A 19,017-nucleotide genomic window follows, 5' to 3' on the forward strand; every position below is an offset into this window, starting at 1 on the left:
TAAAATATTGGCCATATTTCCTGAACTGTAAATATATCTTTGTAGCTGATTTATTTTACACATTTTATACCTCTTTATCCCCTACCCCTATCTTGCCCCTTCCTCCTTCTCTTTCCCCACTGGTAACCACTAGTCTGTTCTCTATAACTGTGAGTCTATTTCAGTTTTGTTATATTCATTCATTTTATTTTTTAGATTCCACATATAAATGATAACATACAGTATTTGTCTTTCTCTGTCTGACTTATTTCACTAATCATAATACCCTCCATGTCCATCCATGTTGTTGCAAATGACAGGATTTCTTTCTTTTTCATGGCTGAGTAATATTTCTCTGTGTGTGTGTGTGTGTGTGTGCGTGTGTGTGTATCATACCACATGTTATTTATTCATTTGGCTGTTAGCAGGCACTTAGGTTTCTTCCATATCTTGGCTATTGTAAATAATGTACATAATGCTGCTGTGAACATTGGGTGCGTTCATCTTTTTGGATTAGTATTTTCGTTTTCTTTGGATATATACCCAGGAGTGGAATTGCTGGATCTTATGGTAGTTCTAATTTTAGTTTTTGAGAAACCTTCATACTGTTTTCCATAGTGGCTGCACCAATTCATATTCCTACCAACAGTGTACTAGGGTTCCCTTTTCTCCACATCCTTGCCAACATTTGTTATTTGTAGTCTTTTTGATGATAGCCATTCTGACAGGTATGAAGTGATATCTCATTGTGGTTTTGATTTGTATTTCTTTGTTGATTAGTGATGTGCATCTTTTCATGTGCCTATTGGCCACCTGTATGTATTCTTTGGAAACATGTCTATTCAGGTCTTCTGCCCATTTTTAATTGTTTTTTTAATATTGAGTTTTATGAGATGTTCATATATTTTAGATATTAATCCCTTATAGGTCAAATCATTTGCAAATATTTTCTGCCATTTAGTAGGTTGTCTTTTCATGTTGTCAGTGGTTTCCTTTTCAGTGCAAAAGCTTTTAAGTTTATTTAGGTCCCATTTGTTTATTTTTGCTTTGGTTTCCTTTGTCTTAGGAGACAGATCCAAAATAATATTGCTATTATTTATGTCAGAGTGTTTTGCCTATGTTTTCTTCAAGGAGTTTTATGGTTTCTGATCTTGTATTTAGGTCTTTAATCCATTTTGAATTTATTTTTGTATATGATGTGAGAAAGTGTTCTAATTTAATTGTTTCACAAGTAGCTGTCCAGTTTTCCCAGCACCACTTATTGAAGAGACCTTTTTCCTATTGAACATTCTTGCCTCCTTTGTCTTAGATTAATTGACCATAAGTGTATATAGGTTTATTTCTGGTCTCTCTATTCTGTTCCATATGTCTGTTTTGGTGTCAGTACCATACTGTTTTGTTTACTGTAGGTCTGCACTAGAGTCTGAAGTCAGGGCGTGAGATACCTCCAGCTTTATTCTTTTTAAGTTCTTTTCATATTTTGAATAGTAGTCTCTCTATTGGTTTTATATGTTGCAATGATCTTTTCAAGCTCTGTGGCATGACCTCTCTTTTAACTACCTTTGTGTTTTCTTTTGTTGGAAAATATTTCTTAATTTAATGTGGGTAAATACATCAATCTTTTCCTTTAAAGCTTATACTTTTTTCCATCTTTCTACTTTGTGGCTTAAAGATAGCCTCCTATATTGTCTTTTAAAATATGTTTGGTACCATTTCACATATAGATCATTAATCCATCTGGAAATAATTTTGTTTACAATATGATACAATTTTAATTATTTTTTCTTTATGGATACCCTAGTGCTCAGCATTTTTTAATTGAAAAGTTTGTTATGTCTTTGTTGAGGTGCTGTGATACCTCTGTTATACAGAGGTGCCATATGTATGTGTGTGTGTGTGTACATATATATACATATGATTTTGTTTTAATAATATATGTTTTGGTTTGTTTTTCTGTGTCTCTATTAAGTCTTCTTTTGGTTCATTTGTTTGTCTCTATATCAAAACTGCACCCTCTTTGTTACTATAGCTTTATAAGAACACTAAATATTCAGTAGAACAAGTTTTCCCACATTTATATTATTCTTCAAGTGTGTGGTGGGCTTTTGTAATCTGTATAAATTTTTAAAGAAGTTTTTCAGGTCCAAAACAAAATCTTTGGCATTTTCACTTAGATTTTGCTTACCCTATAACTTAATTTTTAGAGACTTAACATCTTTTCACTATTAAGATATCCAACTTATAAACACAAAATATATCTCTATTCATTTCTGATTTCTTCAAGGTCTTTGAAAAACTATTATAATGTTGTCTGTAAAGGCTTTGTATATCTTATTGGATTTATTGCTACTTCAGCTTTTTGGTGCTATCTAAAAGGATTTCTTTCTTTTTACTATCACTTTCTGTTTGATGCTATTATATAAAAACACAATTTATTTTTATTGATTTTTATCTAGAAATCTTAAGCTCTCTTACAAATCCTAGCAATTTCCTGTACATTATTTTGTATTTTCTCTGTACACAACAATATCATATATAAATAGAACAAGTTGTGTGTTTTCTTTTCTAATCCTTAGACATTTTAGTTCTTTTTCTTGACTTTCTCCACTGGCTAAACTCTCAAGTACAGTACTGAATAGAGTGGTGACAGAGGGCATCCTTGTCTTCTTCCTGATCTTTAAATCTTTAATCATCTCACCTGTATCTATAATGTTACTCTATGGTAGATAGCTAATTTTCATTTAAGAAAGTTTGTTTCTACTCTGATAAGATTAGCTGCAGGTTTTTGTAAAATCATACATGACTGTTGAAATTATAAGAAACTTTTGATTTAATTTTTTTGTATGTTTAATTTTATTAATTTTGTTGTGTAAAATAATTTTGGTTGTCTGTCATGAAATTAGCTTATGTTGGACTCAGTTTGCTTATATTATATTTATCATCTGTTTTCCTGGGTAAGGTCACCTCTAATTATGCTTTCTTATACTGCCCTTTCCTGTCTTGAAATGAAGAAAATATTAAAAAGTAGTTGAATAGTGTTCCCTCTTTCTATTCTCAAAGAGTTTGTGTACTACTGGAATTCTTCCTTTCTTTAGAACACACTAGTGAAAAATCTTGGATTTCAGCTTTCTTCATGGTGAGAGTAGTGAGTGCTGATTCAGTGTCTGTAATGTATAAATGTATGTATAAATTTCTATTTCTGTTTGAATCTATTTTGATATTATATTTTTCTAGGGGACTGTAATTTTTATAAAATTGAAAATTTATTTGAAAACACTTTGTTCATTTTTTCCTTTGTAAAGTCTGTAACATGTATGTGATATATGACCCTTTTACCTTTCTGATACTGGCTTCTTATCCTTTCTATCTTTTTTTTTTCTTTTTTGGTCTTGAGAAGACTCTCAAGTAGATAGCCATTTTTATTAGTATTTTCAAAGAGCCAAATGTTAGGTTTTGAATTTGTATTGTTTATTTTCTATGTCATTAATTTCTGCTCTTGCATTTATTATTTACTTCTTCCACTTCCTTTGGGTATGTCTCTTGAAGATAGCACATAGTTACATGTAATTTTATACAATCTGACACTTATTTTCTTTTCATTTGGAGCAGCCAATCCATTTGCATTAAATGTAGTTACTAATTTGGTTTAAATCTTCCTTTTTTTCCTACTTGTCTAAATTCTTTCATATTTTTCTTTTTCTTCTGGAATCGTGAAATATTTATAGCAGTCTACTTTGACTCTATTAAGTTTGAAACTGTAAGCTCTATTTTATTATTTAATGACAATTTCTGTCAGAATTTACTAAATATTTATAAAAATATTTTTATTTTTATAAATATTTTTATAACAAACCTTGCTGGGAACCTGTAAATCAATACTTGTAATCTGTGTCACACACACACACACACACACACACACACACACACACATATTTGAAAGGAAACTTACTAGAAATTAATTAAGTTTGCAACATAAGAATTAAATAGATTGTGCCATAGAAGAAGAGATAATTAATAAAACAAGTAGGACAAACAGAAAACAAACTATAGAGGGTATCAATAATCTCCAATTTGTAGGAGGACTCACACTTCACACTATTTAAAACAATAGTGGTAGGACAGTAAAATGGCGTCACTCAATTGAAAACCATCTAAGCAGTTCCTCCAACAATTAAACATGAAATTACCATATGACCCAGCAATTCTACTCCTAGATGTATACCCAAGAGAAATGAAAACATATGTTCACACCAATTGAACAAGAATGTTTATAGCAACATTTTTCATAGTAGCAAACAAGTGGAAACAGCCAAAATGTCCATCAACTGATAAATGGATGAACAGAATTGGTATGTCCATACAATGAAATATTACTTCGCTATAAAAAGGAATGAAATACTGATGCATGCTATCACCTAGATGAACCTTCAAAATATTATGCTAAGTAAAAAAGTCAGTCACAAAAGACGTTATATTGTATGATTCTCTTTCTATGAAATGTCCAGAATAGTGAAATCTACAGAGACAGAAGATAGATTAGTGGTTGCTTAGAGCTTGTGGTAAGTAGGGTGGGAATATAGGGAGGTGATGCCTAAAGAATATTAGATTTGTTTTTTGAAGTGATAAAAATGTTCAAAATTGACTGTAATGATGGTTGCACTTATATGAGAATATACTCAAAATCACTGAAATATATAAATAGGTGAATTCTATGGTATGTGAATTATATGTCAGTAAAAAATGGGACCTAAATAGACAATAGAGAGGATCAGTAAACTTCAATTTTGTTTCTTTGAAAATATAAAGAATGGTATTTTTATATGTTCATAGAAGAGGAAGGCACAAACAAAACTATGAAAGAAAAGGGGTTTTATTTACATATATTTGGAGTTTTACTAATTATAGGAATAAAGTAAAGAGTATTATGCCATTAATATGAAAATTTATAAAAAATTGAATTAAAAAATAAAATTAGCAAAATTGTCTTAAGAGGAAATAGAGAAACATAGTATACTAACAACTTTTACATTTTAGTCTGGTCAAATGTCTACAAATCAGCAAACAAAAACACCAGGACCAGACATTTTTAAAGTGACTTTGCAGATCCTTCAGGGATCAAATTAACCTTTATCTTATATAAAATTTTTCAGAGAGTGAAACAAGAGGGTATACTCACTTTTTCAATATACAATAGCCAAACCAAAACAAATAAATAAATAAAATATATAACACATCCATTTATAGAAATCAATAAAACTATTCCAAATAAAATATTAACACAAGATTAATTTATATGTACAGAAGCAAAAGCCAGTGGAAAATATATTTGAAAACAAAAAAGAGGTGGAAAATGTCTGCATACAAAATACAAGAAAATCTGTAATCTCTGAACTTGCTGGATACAAGACTGACGTACAAAAACCAATAAGAATTTAAAATATTAGCAACAACCAGTAAGAAAATGTACTACTATTAGTAAATACTATTCCATTAATACTTTTACTATTAAGTAAAAATATCATTCACAATAAAATAATAAATATCAGGTATTTGAGAATAACTATAATAACGTGAGTCAAATATTCATGGAGAAAATGATGCTTTCTTAAAGGATGTAAAAAATTAAATGGAACACTTTATAATATTCTTTGTAAAAATGAATCAATATCTTATACTTGACCATGCCACTAACTTGTGTATGCATTGCTATCGCAATGAAAATTGCAATAGATATTTTCATAAGCCATGACAAGCTAAATCTAAAGTTTATATGGGAGAGAAGTGTATTAGGCAGAGTTCTCCAGAGAAACAGAAGCAGAGCCAATAGGAGATGTGTATGTGCAAAAAATCTGCAGGGCAGGGCAACAGGCTGGAGACCCAGGGAAGAGCTGATATTTCAGTGTGAGTCCAAAGGCAGTCTGCTGGCAGAATTCCCTCTTTTTGAGGGGACGTCAGTCTTTTCTCTATTAAGACTTTCAACTGATTGGGTGAAATGTTAATCTCATCTAAAAAAATTCTTCACACAAATATCATGAATAATGTTTGACCAAATGTCTGGTTACCATGTCTTAGCCAAGGTGACCATTACGTATAAGTAGGGAGTTGAAAGTAGCCAAAAAATTTTGAAGAAGATATGAAAACATTAAGAAACATGAAGAAAGGGCAACCTGTGCTACCTGATATAAACACTTAAAGTCATATTAATTAAAACAGTGTGGTACTGGCACAGCAAAGGTATAGACAAACAAAATTGAACAGAATATAGGGCCCAGGAACATAGATAGATTAAAAAAAAGACTAATGTGGTAACACTACAGATTTGTGGAGAAAGGATGAACCTTTTAATAAGTGGTGTTGAGATTATTGGAAATTCATATGGACAAAGGATTAGACCCCTATCTTAAAGAAATGAGAAAATAAATTCCAGTTGAAATCAAAAATTAAATATGAAAGAAAAAACGTGAATACTTTAAGAGCAAAATATGGATATAGCTTTATGAAATCAGGTTAGGGAAAGGTTTCTTAAACACAACATTTAAAGAATCACAAAGGATGAAGAAAAGCTGAACAGATTATATGACATTCATATTGAAACATTTCCACAGCAGTATAGACAAATGGACAAATAAAAACACAAAAGAATAAATCTGGGTGGCCACGAAACTTATAAAAGAAAGGTCAGCCTCTCTATCATTAAGGAAATTCTTATTTATCTACATTAGAAGCTATGTGCATTGGAATCTTAATGTAGTGCTGTTTATAATAAGGTGGATGTTACCTAAATTCCCTTCTTAAAGGTAATAAATAAATTATGGTTTGTTCTCAAAAGTAATATTATACAATAGGTAAATTGAATGAAATGTTTTTGTGTGTATTAACATGGGTGGATCATAATAACATAATGTGAATTTAAAAAATAAATTGCAGTTACAAAAAGAGTATGTAGGTTTACAAATATATGAACTGAAGGGATGGGTTTGTGTGTGTATGTGAGAGAGCGAGCGACAGTGTTTACATGAGTTTTTGTGTGTGTTAAATAAGAATATATATGTAGTCAGATATGGCAACATGAACATAGAATATTCACATACCTTTTGGATAGAGATCTCTCTAATGATTGGGGATGATCTGAAGCGAAATGCAGGAATCAGATCTTTGGAAATACCCGTCAGGCTCCACGTGAAGTTTTGAAAAATTTACCACTTTAAGTAAACATTTTCTTCTCTGAGTCTGTTAAGATTTATTGCAAGTTCGATCTAATGAGCTGTATAGTAGAATGAAGTTTTCAAAGTATGCTTGGTGAGGGATAGATTTCAGATCATTGATTGTTCCCCTAAAGACTAAGGCTATTTGGTGAGGAGGCTCCAAAACAAGGATTTTGTCCATATATAAATCTGTTTTCTTGAAGAGCTAATTCTTTGTAGTTATGACAGTATAATTTATTGAAGCTTTAATTTGTGTTTGTTTTCCCCAATAACTCTATTACCACCACTTCAAGATGGTAGTTAACATTTGCTGTTAATTACTTCAGGGGAGATTTGTGTTAGGGTGAAAAGCTGGTGTTTCCTGGAATTGACCGATTTTCCTTTGTTCTTTGAAAAGCACAAATACTTTGAAAGAATAATGTTAGGTGAGAGAGAGAGAGAGGAAACAGAGGAGAGCCATTGAGACTCCAAAGGAAGAGGGATAGATGTCCCCGAGGCTGGAGAGAGGGACATATCTTCATGTAGCAGAAAACTTAAACATTCACTATGGCAGTGTGAAAATAGGGCATGTCTCCAGAGATACAGAAAGATTTCAGAAACAGTGGTTATGCACTTCATGCAAGTAATGTGGGTTCAGGCACCAACTTTCCTGTTATTCCAGTTTATCAGTGAAGCAGTAGGGTCAGCAGATTTAAAGCCACCATGAAAGTTCAACAAGATGTATCTTTTGTTTAAGGCCCAAATACAGAGCCTCTACCACACTTTCTAGGGTTATTTTAAGCCTCTAGAATGTTCATGTGACCTAACGAAAGAAATGGATTCTTGAATGATGACAAATGGTAGAGTTTCTTCTTTGCCTGATGGGATGAGGGCTTACATTATTATTAAATTTGAAATAAAAGAAGTAAATGAGCCTCTTCTTTTTTTTTTTTTTTTTAAGATGTTGGGGGTAGGAGTTTAGTAATTTATTTATTTATTTTTGCTGTGTCAGGTCTTCGTTTCTGTGCAAGGGCTTTCTCTAGTTGTGGCAAGCGGGGGCCACTCTTCATCGTGGTGCGCGGGCCTCTCACTATCGCGCCCTCTCATTGCGGAGCACAGGCTCCAGATGCGCAGGCTCAGTAGTTGTGGCTCACGGGCCTAGTTGCTCCGCGGCATGTGGGATCCTCCCAGACCAGGGCTCTAACCCGTGTCCCCTGCATTAGTAGGCAGATTCTCAACCACTGCACCACCAGGGAAGCCCGAGCCTCTTCTTGACCAAACACTTGAAATTCACTTTAATGAGAATACCAATATGGTGTTGTAGAATAACAAAATCTCATGCAAGAAGGGAGCCTAGTGATCACTCCATCCAGCCTACCATTTTGTAAATAAGGAACCTGAAATTGATCAAATGTGGACAACTTGCCCGAACTTAATATTCTGTTAATTAATCAAGCTGCGATTCAAACTCAGGTCTTTTGATTCCAGGTCTAGTTTATTTTTCCCATTATATTAGGCTTTGTTTAAATAGATACAATTTTAAAAGTACATGATACCTTTACTCACTGTGGGACAGTATTCCAACATGAAGGTTTTATTTCTATTTGCCTTTCCTTGAACCTAGGACAGTTGAGGAACACACACACACACACACACACACACACACACACACACACACTCAGTAAATCTTCATTGCTTGGACTATCAATCCATTGGTATTTTAGCGTTTCCTTCAGAGATATGATGCATCCTAAGAAGCTATATTTTCAAATAGCATATTTCAGATAAATTATCTAAATGTGTGGGGGTTAGTTCCTGAAAATCTGTTTCTCAGTTAATTGCTAGTTAATGTTTTTCTATTTTTACCACCTTAATCTGCTGTCCGTTACCTGGACTCTTAAAAAGGGCCTTCTAAAGTTTCTTCTTGAATCCTTGTTTACTTGTCTATAGGAAACTCCCCATAGATAATCTTTTTTTTTTTTTTTTTTTTTTTTTTTTGCCGTACGCGGGCCTCTCACTGCTGTGGCCTCTCCTGTTGCGGAGCACAGGCTCCGGATGCGCAGGCTCAGTGGCCATGGCTCGTGGGCCCAGCCGCTCCGCGGCATGTGGGATCTTCCCAGACCGGTGGATGAACCCGTGTCCCCTGCATCGGCAGGCGGACTCTCAACCACTGCGCCACCAGGAAAGACCCCCCCCAATAGATAATCTTAAAAAAATAAATTAGATCATTTTTCTCCCATGTTTAAGCCTCCAAACCCAACTCTGCATTGCACTATCCTATTGTAATTGAATAAAATCAATATTTCTCACCATTGACTAAAAAGCTTACATGATATGGCATCTCCCAAATACTCCTTTGTTTGGTCTGCTATGACAAAAATACCATAGACTGTCTTTTTCTGTCTTATATCACTTATATATGGAATCTAAAAAAGCCAAAGTCATAAAAGCAAAGAGTAGAATGGTGGTCCAGGGGCTGGGAGTGGGGAAATTGGAAAAATGTTGGTCAAATGATATAAACTTGCAACTGGTATTGATAGATAAATAAGCCCTGGAGATTTAATGCACAACATAGTGATTACAGTCAACAATACTGTACTATAAACTTCAAAGTTGCTAAGAGACTAGATCATAATTATTCTCACCACAAAAAAGAAATGATAATTGCGTGACATGATAGAGGTGTTAGCTAATGCTACTGGTGGTAATCATACTGCAATATACAAATGTACCAAACCAACAAGTGTACACCTTGCACTTACATAATGTTATATTTCAACTATATCTCAATAAAAAATACTATAGGCTGGGTGGCTTAAACACAAATATTTGTTTCTTATAATTCTGAAGTAGTATTTCCCCCAAATACTACTTCACTATGGAGTTGTAAGATCATCTTACATATCCTGGATGCCAGTCTATGTTATGTATATATCTATATCTATATCTATATCTATATCTCATGAATATTTTCTCGAATCTGTGGCTTGCCCTTTCATTTTCTAATGGTGTCTTTAGAAGTGCAGAAATTTAAAATTTTAATGTAGTTATAATTTTTTTTATAATTATCCAAATGCTATTTTTAAAATTCTGAGGTAACATGGTTTTAATTATAAATTGAAAAGCAGATAGTATAGGTATGTGATTTTGTATCTCATGCAGAATTTGGCAGTCTGGTAGCTTGTGAATATTTTCTATTTGTACTATTATTGCATGTATGAATTTATTTACGATAAATATACTTATGTGATATATAGAGAATATTTAAATTGTCAGGATTTGCTATTTCCCCATAACCTTTCTCCTCTCAGTACTCTGAAGACTTGAAATGTTTACTTTCTTAATTGGTACAAGGCCTTTGTTGAGGTGGGGGGTGGACGGGAGAGAGATATAAAGAATGTAAAGAATACAAATAATAGCCCAGGTTGTTCTCTATGAGGAAGAATGAAAGAGGGCAGAGGGGTAAGAAGGATAGGGAACAATAAAGGAAGGGTGAGGACAGGAGAGAAGAGGTAAAAGGAAAGAGCAGTCACTATCAGGAATGGGATTTAGGAAAGGGAGTGTGTAACAAATCTTTCGGAATCCTAGCTGTGTGCTGCCTGCATCTTTAAAACAAATCAACATGATTTTCAGTGCTTTCTGGAGGTTGGTTTCTGTTTGTGTGCATTATCATACTTAGGCTGTGATATATTTGACATCCTAAATTTTCATGGAGTTTATTTCCCACTCTGACATCTGTGTATCTTACTGACACAACTTGAGTACCTCCTACTTTTTCTCATGTCCAATCACCATAAACTCATCAATACAATGGACTATCATAATGCTTTGGTGATATCCAGATGACTAATCTCCCTATGGACTATAATATTATAGACATCGGGAGACTTGGCATAGCACTCAAGTAAGACAAAGTTTGAGTGTACTTCTGTCTCTGTCAGATAGAAGTGAACTGCTCCATTACCTTTGCTGTTTGATGTGGAGACAACTATTCGCCAGATCAATAGCTGTGTATCAGGAGTTAGAGATGTTTTGATTTGTTCCGGGAAAAAAGGCCCATAAAATCCAGCAGCTTTGATTAGAATTAGTACCTCATTACCTTATGATAATCAACAATCATTGTCCATGACTTACTTGCCTTTTTTACAGGCCAAACAGATTATTTAAATGGGGCAGGTGATGGAGATTCCCATCCGCATGGTTATTTTAGTCTCTGCCAATTCCCCAGATAATGTGCTATTGCTATTTTTTGGTATCGTTTTCATGTAGGGACAGTTCCAGGAGCTTCCACTTGGCCCTTCCTATGTATTTTTTTCCAGTTGTGGCAAAATATGCATGACATAAAAGTGACCATCTTAACCATGTTTAGGTGTACCATTTAGTGGCATTAAGTCCATTCACGTTGTTGTGCAACCATCATTACCATTCATCTCCAGGGCTTTTTTCATCTTCCCAAACTGAAACTCTGTACCCATGAAACAACACCTCTCCATTCATCACTGCACCCAGACCCTGGCAATCACCATTCTATTATCTGTCTATATAAATTTGACTACTCTAGTACCTCATATGACTGGAATCACAGTATTTGTGTTTTCGGTTCTGGCTTATTTCATTTAGCATAATGTCTTCAAAGTTCATCCGTATCGTAGTGTGTGTCAGAATTTTTTACCTTTGAAGGGTCATTAATATTCCATTGTATGTATATACTACATTTTGTTTATCCAGTCCTCTGTTGATGGACATTTAGGTTGTTTCCATCTTTTGGCTATTGTGAATAATGCTGCTAAGAACGTGAAATTACAAACATCTGTTCAAGTCCCTGCTTTTAATTCCTTTGGATATATACTCTGAAGTAGAATAGCTAGATCGTATGGTAGTTCTGTTTAATTTTTTGAGGAACTGCAATGTAGAAGGGTTCAGATTTCTACACATCCATGCGAATACTTGTTACTTATTATTGTTTTAATAATAGCTATCCTAATGGATGTCAGGCAGTAGCCGTTCTTAATAGCACTGACCTTGGTTGAGAGTTCTGTCATTTTCCAAGTATGTGTACTCCAAAAATACATTCAGATATGGGGAAATATAGTGTAGGTCACTGCACAAGACTTCTAGTGAGGTGAGCTTGTGTCAAAATTCCAATTATCACATGGCTTCCATAAGCCCTATTATGACCTGAAGACCACAGTGATGTTTTGGAACCTCAGGTGTGTAAGTTTATCTTAATAATCTCTGAAAAATTCTGAGTTTTCCACTTTTCCTTCTAAACATTCCCCCTGGACATTGTAAACCCCTTCGAGGTGGACCTGGAGGAAAAACATGATCACACTCTGTCCTTCTGACAATGTTGCAGCAAAGTTCCTGGAGCTGTTGTACCACCTGGTCTCTGGGTTAGGTCTGGGCGAGGCTGTAATTTTCATTCCTGGAAAATCAATGCAGGTTTCTGCTCATTGTGCTTGAATTTTATTTTCATTTATACAGGTCAAGCCTGCTCATCAATGTAATTCCCAGTGTAAATGTGATCAATCTGTTACTGCTGGAAGTCACTTTGGGTCAAAATACTGCCACTCTGCCCTGCTGACCTTTATGATAATTGCACTCACCTTGTTTCTCATATTAAATGCTACCACTTAACCTCTGCTACTTTGTAACCCAATGTTCCTGTTAAAAGGCACGGGGGGGGGCTTCCCTGGTGGCGCAGTGGTTGAGAGTCCGCCTGCCGATGCAGGGGACACGGGTTCGTGCCCCGGTCCGGTAAGATCCCACATGCCGCGGAGTGGCTGGGCCCGTGAGTCATGGCCGCTGAGCCTGCGTGTCCGGAGCCTGTGCTCCACAACGGGAGAGGCCACAACAGTGAGAGGCCCACGTACCGCAAAAAAACAAACAAAAAAACCCAAAAAAAACATATGCCACACACACATTCTACAGGTTTCTGCTGATACACGTTAGCAGGATATAGCATTTCTTTTGATGTATATGCTAACTCCTACCAGGGTGGACATTATACTTGCCTACTGGGGCCTGGTAGAATCTGGCTGTAGTTATTAGGATGCAATAAGTGCTGATGTGGGTGGGTCTTGAGAAAAGTAGAAATTTCCTTGAAAACTAACCTATTTAGATAAGGTCTTTAGAGAGATGTTAAGTAAGGGAAGGTTAGTTTCCTCAAATGGGGAGGAAGAAGGGTGGCTTCCTTTGGCGAGGAAACCACAGGAAGATTTGGGTTAAAAATTTTCATATGAATCTGAGTCTGCCTACCTGCACTTATCCTAAATACTCAATATATCCTTATCTTAATACCCAACTCTTCCTGATCAACGTCCTGATATTAATCTGTGAGGCTTAGCACAAATGTACGTTGAACTTGCATTTTAATTCTGCAACCCACACTTTTAGATTTGAAACTTGATCCTCAGCCATGTCTGCTGTGTGGCTCTAAGACATGAGAAAATTTTAAGGCCCTCAGTGTGGCTCTCTGTGTCTTCCCATGCCTCGATCTGAGAGTTTAAACACCTAACACCTTTTAACATTAAGTGTAAACATTTGTAAGCTCTCTGGTGCTATAAGAAGCAGCTAATGGTCCCCGTGGTGCTTGTAGGTATTACTGCTGTAATAGACAAAATCAGCTGCCGCTTGAGATGTAAAAGTATTGTCTTCAACTGGCAATATGTTCAAAGCAAATATTGTCGGTAATTTATTTATTGTTTCCACTACTCGGAAGAAGCACTTGTCTTTGCATTGGCAATGGAGTCACTACTACATTCAAGCTCAAAACTTTATTCCAGAGTCCCATCTTGAGCATCTTTTTCCTGGGATTACTCATGCAGGACAGGAAATCTGCTTCAGGAAGTTTAGAAAGTAGATTTTAATAAAAGGAGCTTGTTTCAAAAGTTATAAAAGCTGGAGTCAAATGAAATAGGAAGGCAACCTAGAGTTTGGAAAGACTGAATCCCCTAAGCAGAACTGGAATGAATGTAGAGACTGCTGGTGGGTGCTGGGAACATGGAGGGAGAAGCCCTTGAGCAGGAATTGGACGCATGAGGGAGACGAAGCCTCAGTTGTATGTACAACTCAAAGAAAGAGGGCATTCTGGGTTCTCCCCTATCCCCTTCCTCCAAACTCTCACCAGTCCTTCCTTTACTCAAAATTAATTGGAAGCTAGTTGTCAGTGAATCCTGGGAAACCGAGTTTTCAGGAGTCAGTCCTCTAAAATAAAAATCAGAGCTGGAAAAAGAAATAGTCTTTCAAAATTATTCACACAAATATGCCATCCCTTTACAATAACTTCTCACATTCCAGTTCACTTGTTCAAATACCCCACCACTATGATAGTACTTTGACGCAAGTCTGTTTACTCCCTTGCTTTCTCCTCATACTGCCTTTGTATCTCCCCTTACTCTCTTACATTCCAATGTCCATTATCTAATAGTGTGTTTGTCCCTAGCCCTGTTCCAGTGTCTTTTAATTATGCTGGATCAACCCAAACCATTGCTTTCTCTTTTCTTGATCTCCAGCTTTCAAAGTCTTCCCAAGTAAAGTGTATAATAGTTTAGATTGTTTGCTTTATAAATTCATGATCACTAACCTAAAAGGTCCTTTAATATTGCCCTTTAATTCTGCTACATTAATCTGGACCCATCATTTCCCACTCTTTACACTTTGTTCTCTCTTTCTGCACTATTCTTTTTTTTTTTTTAATCTTTATTGGAGTATAATTGCGTTACAATGTTGTGTTAGTTTCTGCTGTATAACGAAGTGATTCAGCTATTGCACTATTCTTAAATGGCATGTCCCCACCATTTGCTATAATATCAGGAGATAATCTCTTTTAATTCACAGAAAAGAAAAGAAAAAACATGAGGAGAACTTTCCTGTTAATTAACATAATAGAGTTACTACATCTGCTGCCATCTTTATCTCCTCTGGTAATTTAACAGAACAGAAGCTCTATTCCTACTAAACCCAATTCCCTTACTCCTGATTTGGATTGCATCACCTTGCACTCTCTAAGGATCCTTATTTTGTTCAATACCTTCTCTAATCTGGATCTTTTCCACTATCTTTTTTAAACATTCTAAAATCTTCCAAATTGGGAAAAATAATAAAGAAGAGTAAAGCAAAAAAGAAAAGCAAAACCAAACTCACCTTTCTCCACCTGACTTCTGTTACTAATTACCACACTATCTCTTCTTCAAAGGCACAGTTTTTAAAATAATTCTTGAAAATGTTTTTCTATATCTTGGCAATTGTGAATAATGCTTCAATGAACATGAGAGTGCAATCTTTTTGAGATCCTGATTTCAGTTCTCTTATACATATATATATACACACACACACACATATATATACATATATATATACATATATCCATTCAGAAGTGGGATTGCTAAATCATATGATAGTTCTATTTTTAATTTTTCGAGAAGCCTCCATACTGTTTTCCATAGTGACTCTATACCATTTTGTATTCCCACCAACAGTGTACAAGAGATCCAATTTCTCCATATTCTCCCCAGTACTTGTTACCTTTATATTTTTGAAACTAAGCATCCTAACAGGTGTGAGGTGATATCTCTTTGTGATTTTGATTTGCATTGCCCTGATGATGAGCGATGCTGAGTACCTTTTCATATACATTTTGGCCGTTCATATGTGTTCTTTGGAAAATGTATATTCAAGTTCTTTGCCCATTTCTTGATGGAGTTATTTGGTTTATTTGCTACTTAGTTGTGGGAATTCCTTATAAATTTTGGATATTTACCCCTTACCAGATATATGATTTGCAAATATTTTCTCCCATTCCATTGGTTACCTTTCCATTCTGTTGGTTGTTTCCTTTGCTGTGCAGGAGCTTTTTATTTTGATGTAGTTCTACTTGTCTATTTTTGCTTCTGTGGTCTGTGCTTTTGGTGTCATAGCCAATAAATCATTGCCAAGATCAGTGTCAAGAAGCTTTTCCCAGAATGTTCATCAACAGATGAATGGTTCAAAGCATGTAGTATATATTTACAATGGAATATTTTCAACTTTAAAAGAAGAAGGGGGTTCTACCATTGTGGCAACAGGGATGAACCTGGAGGACAATACGCTAAGTAAATAAGCCAGTCACAGAAGGACAAATACTGCATAATTCCATTTATATGAGGTATCTAAAATAATCAGACTCATGGAAGCAGAGAATAGAATGTTGGTTGCCAGGGGCTGGGGAAAGGGAGAAATGGGGAGCTGTTGTTCAACAGGTATGAATTTTCAGTTATACAAGATGAATAAATTCGAGAAATCTGCTGTACAAATAGTGTCTGTAGTTAACAATAATGTTAAGCACTTAAAATTAGTTAAGAGGGTCAATTTCATGTTAAGTGTTCTTACCACACACAGAAAAAATGGGACACAAGGAAGCTTTTGGAGGGGACAGATATGTCTATTACCTTGATTGTGTTAATTGTCTCATGGATTTATGCATATGTCCAAACTCATCAAATAATATACATTAAGCATGTGCCATTTTTTGTGCATCAGTTATACCTCCATAAAGCTGTTTAAAAATGTTTCTCTATATTTGATATCTTCACTTTATGACTTCCTTCTCATGCTTCAACCCACTCCCAATAGAATCCATCTTTTATTACTCCAATAAAAAGGTACTTCATAAGCTATTTCCAAATCCATGGATGCGACGTGAAAATTTTATTTCCTAGTTACTTGACCTGTAAGTAGGATTTGCTTCTGTCTTTGAGACTTGATTTTCCTTGACCCAAAAACTCCTCTGGTTTTCTTCTAATCTCTGCGGCAGTTCATTCTCTATCTTCTTTGCAGGTACGTATGCTTCTCCTCAGACATTAAATGTTGAAATTCTTCAAAATTCAGTTTTAGGCCATTATGTCCTCTCACTCTGGAACTCATAATATGATTTCACAGAAACACACAGCTTCAGTTACCAACTCCATAAACTTTGGACATTTGTGTACCTGAGACCTCTAATCTGAATTCTGTAAATCCAGTTGCCTATTTAACATCTAAATCTGTTCATTTAAAATATACATAAAGCTAAATACTCACGGTCTCCCTAAACTGCCTAATCTCTCCTCCTTCATTTTCATTTGTCTTAGTGTATAGTGACACCATTCACCCAGTTGTATAAACCAGGCACCTAACAATAATCCTTGAGTTCAACCTCTCGCATCAGCCACTATATCCTATCCATTATCAATCTTATCCATTTTACCTCCTAGATACTTCCTTAATCTATCTAATATCCTCTATCTACTCATCGTTGTAAGTGGTAAATTAATGCATGAATATATATTTCCCTGATTGCTTTGCTTGGTACCTATAGTTTTTATGGCAGAAAAATTTATATTAAAAAAAATCCGTTCATCTTCCGTATATCTTCCCTTCTGTTCCTCCATCCTCCTGTCCCCATTTCAAGCAAGTATACAGGACTCCCTAGAAACCTCTTCCTCAGGAAATATGCCATTTCTAAGCCTCAAGGTGTGAAGGAGGAGATTACAAGGCAGTTGGAGGATTAAAAGCCAGTGAGTACAACAAGCACTGCCTGACACTACCTTGTTACTGGATAGAGCCTTGGAGCTGCACCAACTCATTAGAGGGATGTAGTTGAGAGAGATATAGGGAAGGCATGTAATAAGCATGAGGTATCTATCTCATCAAATATTTCAGCATCCCAAACATTATAGAGGAACATTTATAAATGGGACATAAAGGTACAGGTGTCCCGGTCTCAGAAGACCAGAAGGACCTCCACAACACTTTCATGTTACAGGGTTTTTATACCACTTTGGTTGTATAAGGTACCTCTAATAATGGCTGAGTCTAAATTCTCTACTTGCTCAGTTATTTAAAGAATTAAATTCATTTAAATCAAGTAAAGAAACAGTAGGTTTATAGCAGCTCATAACTGCTTACTTTTTTAAAAAAATGTATTTATTTATTATTTTTGGCTCTGTGTTGGGTCTTCGTTGCTGCACGCGAGCTTTCTCTAGTTGCGGAGAGTGGGGGCTACTCTTTGTTGCAGTGTGCGGGCTTCTCATCACGGTGGCTTCTCGTTGCGGAGCATGGGCTCTAGGTGCGCGGGCTTCAGTAGTTGTGGCGCATGGGCTCTAGAGCTCAGGCTCAGTAGTTGCAGCACATGGGCTTAGTTGCTCCGCGGCATGTGGGATCTTCGGGAACCAGGGCTGGAACCCGTGTCCCCTGCATTGGCAGGTGGATTCTTAACCACTGCGTCACCAGGGAAGCCCCTTAACTGCTTACTTTATGTAGAAAGGCTGTCACCAATATATGGCAAGAACTTTGCTTGTATAATTTACACTAACTGGTATAATACACCTTCTACAAGAAAACTGAACAAGAATGAACTAGGGAGCAAAACATTTTTATCCTTTGAGCCATTCTGTTTTTAAGGGTTCTTGTAAGCTCTGATGTTTTATCTCTGAGAGAAAGAAAAAAAATTTTTTTAATTGGAAATTTAGAGATTTTTTTTTTAAAACTTAAAATGAAAGATCTTGGTAGTAATTGAGTGTATAGTATTGTGTCATATGTTTTATTATTCATTTTATAGAACTAATTGCCCATGTGTTCCTATAATAGGGGAGGAAAAAATAACGGTTTTAGTCCCAGTATAGATATTGCATGATAAAAGGAGAATGATGACCATCTCCATTTCCAAAGGGAGAACAGGAATTCAAAACATGCTATGCCATAAATCGTTTAATTCAGCATTTTAAAATATTTTGAGCATTTTGAACTCAATGTTTTGTAACTTCTAAAAAAGTATAATGTATGTACATAAGTTCCACACATTTAAAATGAGTTGTTAAATTGTTAAGACCTGACT

The sequence above is a fragment of the Mesoplodon mirus genome (genome assembly GCF_964341445.2).
Source record: "Mesoplodon mirus genome assembly, chromosome: 7".
NCBI lineage: Eukaryota > Metazoa > Chordata > Mammalia > Artiodactyla > Ziphiidae > Mesoplodon > Mesoplodon mirus.